Genomic DNA, 5,084 nt, shown 5'->3' on the forward strand with positions numbered 1-5,084 from the left:
TACCCTGAATTTGGATTTTTATTGAACCAAGTTGATAAAGGTTAACGGGATGTCGATGAATGACTTAAAAATGAATTTGTGGCTTTTGTTCATCATTCGTGCTATCATTTGTTTTAGGGTCATCAACCAAGGAGTCTTTTAGGATGAAGACCAAGTGCTCATTTGGCATCATATGATCATGGATTTCAGACACAACATTGTACAGTTGGGAGTTTTGGTTTAAAAACACATTAGTTGGACAAAATTCTGGGTTTTACAAACACTTGCTTCAAAAGTCAAAAGGAATACATTATATAACTGATCATAAGCAATTCTAGTTGCTAAATGACATTACAACCAAGCCAAATGCAAGAGGTAAATTTCTAAAGTTAAAAATGCACATCAGTTTGCCGTGACGGCTTCCTGGACCTCTTCTTGCGCTGGTCTCCGAAGACATTATAAGGTATCGCCTCGTACCATGCGATAACTGGCGGGTCCAAGAGCCAATAGCATCGTGTCGGCAAGGCGAACAAGAATCCATGTGTCCCAAAATAAAAGGTAGTTGAATACATGAAATTATCACCATCAGCTCTGAATACAGAACCTACAACAACAAAAAAAACGGCATTTGTCAAGTCACAATTACTGCAGACCAAACACCAAATACAGATAGAACGTGTCCAAACTAGGCCAAACAAACAATAGAATTCGGGTTGTAGATCCTGCAGCACAAGAGCAATAGCATCCTGTCACAAACATGACCAAAAGAAATACCCCATAAAACCAAGCATAGCATCATGTTACAAGTGCAATTCGGACCAGCTATAATTCCATATCATGCTAAGCCAAGTGACTGCTATAGATTGGTGTCATGATACATTTTGAGACTTAGCTTAAACTACAAGATAGTTAAGAATCTAACAGTCTGTAGCATTTGGAAGGGAGCTTCAGATTTTGCAGATATACTCCGCTCCAATATTGGCTCAGTCTACTTCTCGCCTCCATTTAAAATCATGACAAAGTTGTCCATAAATTCTAACAACCACCCTGTACCAAAAGGAGCAAGCTGCAAAAAGTAGGTGACATACGAAACCAGCAGCATGTCATACGGTTTGTTTTCAGAAGAGTTAAAACCATGAGAAATGATAAAGTGACATTCAGAGCAGCCAAGGTCCAAAAGTCATTACAAAATGCGAATTGCCACACTTACCTTGTGAACCAACATGATAAAATGTACATCACCCCTGTAGTGTCAACATTCCTTCAAGAAACCGCACCAGACTGAGTATCAACGACATGATGAAATCATGACTTAGCACTTCGCAAGCATTGATAGCTAGTGCTACAAGCCAAGGCTACGAACAAGAGGTGGCTGTGGTATACCGACCGGAAACCATGAGACCTTGTGGCCAATGTCCCGCATTATCAAACAAACCTGCAATACATTTTTAATACCATAAGAGCCACGCGGTGATGTAAAACAAATTCAGCATAACTACACCATGATACCAAGATACACGATGCATAACGTACCTAAGGCCAAACAGGACAAAATGATGTTGCTTTACACCATCCTGGAATCACTACAACAACAAAGCCATGCCAAGCATCATGAATTCACCATGACTTCAATCCTTACAACAGCTAGACTTGTATTAACCATTCCAAACTACAGTTCATTTCTACATATTTGAAACAATACAGGGGATACAAGGCAAAATATATATGTGACTCATCGTTCCAAAAAATGGCAAGAGTTTTGCACAACAATTCCAAATTTCCAGCTAGAAAGAATTCGTTTGTCACTTTGAGCATAGACTCATCATTTCCAAAACAGCTGTCGAGTAAGCTACAAATATCGCCAAATGATATTCTTGACCTGGATTTAGATTGGCTTGGTGGTGACTTACAGGATCACGATAAGGAGTTTTTACATCGAATATGAAGGAAGAGTCCGCCAAAATGCACAAGGTCATTCGAAAGGTGTGCCTTGCCAAGTTGTGACTGAAGATGAATGAAACCTGGAGTTTTTCAAAAGCCTAAATATCTCACCACATTCAAGTAGCAGCCGAATGATCAAGGCAAAATGATTTCAAACTTTGAACATCAAGCTATTCCTGGTTGTGACAATGAGAGGAGAACATCCCAACAAAGAGTTTAAAGTGAGGACGAATGGAGGATTGGGTAAACAGTATGCAGTAATATGCATCACCTCTATAGGACATCATTAAAATTACCTGAACCTAGGCATCCTATAAGTTGGTTTTAACCCTGCAATTGCCATAACTCTGTCAAGCAAATATGGGCATTCTCTCCAAGAACAGATACGTATGTTGAAGTCCTGTTTTGTGCTACACATAACATATGGAAAACAGGATACAATCAGTTAGACCTCAAGGCAAAAAATTGCAGAAGCATGTTGCAAAGAAATCGCTTATTATAACCAATGCTTTATAGACAAGGTTAATACAGGTAAGCTCACGTCACCTATAAACCATGATGGACGAATATTAAAGTCAGGTAGGAGCATCACTATTGTGCGCATAATCTTGACCAAATAGTAGTAGACAAACTCCATGAAAATAAACCTGTAACAACAGAAGATTTACCAAATTACAACCATGGTTAAAAATCTTCGATTCTATGAGAAAAACAAAAATCAAAAGTGAAAACAATACTCTTACCACGACACGTAGATCTTTCACAGTGGTAAATGAGAAAATCAACACAGGATACTTGATTCTGAAGATTTCACTATGGACAAAACAGAAACAGATTTCACCACCTTCATTCCTGGGACCACACCAAAATCTAGAAAGGATTTGATCCTAACAGATTTTTCGAATCTTTGCCAGCTCAGGAGTGAGAAACCTCGTACCTCCAAAGCTCTATATAAAGAGCATCCATCACTGGGATAAAGGGACCTTTTCCAGCGCCGTTACTCTGCAGAAATAGAATCAAAACATCACTAAAGCTATAATCTTTCTTTTGGAGTTTGTTGAAATTTCATATTGAAACTCAGCAAACTCGAGCTAAAGCCCCAGACTACCCTAAAACGGTTACTACCGCCATAGCGGCGACGTAAGAAGGAAAGAGAAAGAGAAGAAGCGAAGAAGACGGAAAGTTCAGAAGAAGGAAGAAGGAACCTCGAAAGACGCTAAAGAAATCGTTTACCTCGCCTTGACCGGAGTCGAACGTCGAACTAGCTCCGATTTGGTATTTAAACTTCTCCTTTGCATGATTTGAGGTTACCACCTTGTTCACATCGCCTCATATACCATAACCCCCATGATTATTACATGAGATTTCTGTTGTATTAAGTTTAATTTGGAGTTGAAAATTTAGGTCTCTTGCTTGTTTATGCTTTGATCTGGGTCCTTTGTTTTCGTTGTTTTCTGGCTTCGGTTCTTTGGATCTTTGTTTTTGATTTGGAAACTACATGGCTAGATTTGGGTTTTTAAGTATTTGCTTGGATAAGGGTAGGATTTTCCTTTGAGTTATGAGCGCTCACGACTTGACACCACGGCTACACAGAAGTGTCGTCGGAGATTCCTGTTACCACCATCGTGGTTAATCCAATAGTGATGGTGGTGTTATAACAGAGGTGGAGAAAATGAAAAGCAGGGAGAGAGTGTGAAAAGAGTATTTTAATTAGAGGAGACAAGAGGGAGTTCGTTCGTGCTTCTCTGCTGATTGTTTTTCTTTTATGGATTTATTGTTGCTCAGATTAACCTTATTTTAAATTAAAATATTAATTAACGTGTGGAAGCTTGGGGAGTTCGTTGACCGTGTTTTTCTTTATGATTGCCTTACCAAGAAAAAAGGCATTCATTGTTCTGATAAATGCTGACAACTGTTGGTTTTCTCAAAAGAACCTTGTGAAATTCCCATTTAATTATGTGAGTAGTGGCCGCCAGATGTCAGGAGGGAGGTTGAGGCCACTCGCCTCGCTCCTTTTCGTCTGTTACCTCAACTAGGTCTTACTAGCTGGACTGGATTCGGTCCTTTGGCCCAATCCGGTGGGCAGCTGCAGCGCTTGGGCCTCATGGGCCCTTGTGGTTTGCTAAACTCGTTAAACAACCCCCTAGTTCAAATTCATACCCTGCTTTATTTGTTTTATTTATTTTTAAATTTTAATGCTTATTTAATCTTCCCAACAAGAAGATGACATCAATAATAATAGTCAGAAATAGATTAATTTTCCAATTAAATATTTTTCCTTATTTTGTGTAGATTTTTATATATTATTTAGAATATTGCGATTAAAATCTTAGTTAGATGTTAATATTGGTAAATGATACCAAATCATTATACCTTATTGTAAAAATAATTAAGCCTTGGTCTAGCACCAAGTAATTTCTCTCGAATCAGATTAATTCTAAAAAAATTCAAATTCAACATATTTAATTAATATACTCTCCCAAATTATTTAAATTAATTTTGAATGAAAAGGAGAATAGTAAGCTTCCGCTTCACTATCTCTCGACTATTCAAATAATTGGCGTACGCCATATTGCTCGGATTTTCGTCATTCAATTAAAACCCTATAAACTCTATAAAATTAAAATCGCTTCCTCAAGTTAATTATAAATCCTAAAAGTTTCATTATCTAAATTTAGTTTTGAATGAAAAGGAGAATAGTAAGCATCCGCTTCACTATCTCTCGACTATTCGAATAATTGGCATACGCCATATTGCTCGGATTTTCGTCATTCAATTAAAACCCTAAAATTCTATAAAATTAAAATCACTTCCCCAAATTATTTATAAATTCTAAAAGCTTTATTTTAATAATTAATTTTGAATGAAAAGGAGAATAGTAAGCCTCCGCTTCACTATCTCTCGACTATTCGAATAATTGGCGTACGCCATATTGCTCGGATTTTCGTCATTTAATTAAAACCCTAATAATCACACAAAATACAAATCATCTTCCTAAATTAAGGTAATACTCAAAATATATTTTTATAAACTTGGGATGAAAAAGAATATAGGGAGCGTACGCTTCGCTATTTTCTCAATTTCTCGAATAATTGGCGTACGCCATATTGTTCGAGTTCTTGTCGTCCAATTAAAACATCAAATCATAACATTCCGAATCATTT

The 5,084-nt window shown here is 37.3% G+C and overlaps 1 long non-coding RNA gene across 5 annotated transcripts; it reads right to left on the reverse strand.

Moving 5' to 3' along the window:
• Window positions 1-234: 234 nt before the first annotated feature.
• On the reverse strand, window positions 235-3,705 carry LOC127096810 (uncharacterized). Of its 5 annotated transcripts, none has more exons than XR_007792835.1 (7): window positions 3,154-3,705; window positions 2,664-2,922; window positions 2,467-2,567; window positions 2,217-2,320; window positions 1,513-2,096; window positions 1,190-1,414; window positions 235-1,045 (listed from the first exon to the last, which is right to left on the reverse strand). It is a non-coding gene; the product is annotated as an uncharacterized LOC127096810 (long non-coding RNA). The 5 variants fall into 5 exon arrangements; XR_007792832.1 differs by having other exon boundaries at window positions 2,217-2,330; XR_007792833.1 differs by having other exon boundaries at window positions 235-583; window positions 902-1,045; window positions 1,513-2,330.
• Window positions 3,706-5,084: the final 1,379 nt, after the last annotated feature.

Source organism: Lathyrus oleraceus, chromosome 6, assembly GCF_024323335.1.
Source record: "Lathyrus oleraceus cultivar Zhongwan6 chromosome 6, CAAS_Psat_ZW6_1.0, whole genome shotgun sequence".
Lineage (NCBI taxonomy): Eukaryota > Viridiplantae > Streptophyta > Magnoliopsida > Fabales > Fabaceae > Lathyrus > Lathyrus oleraceus.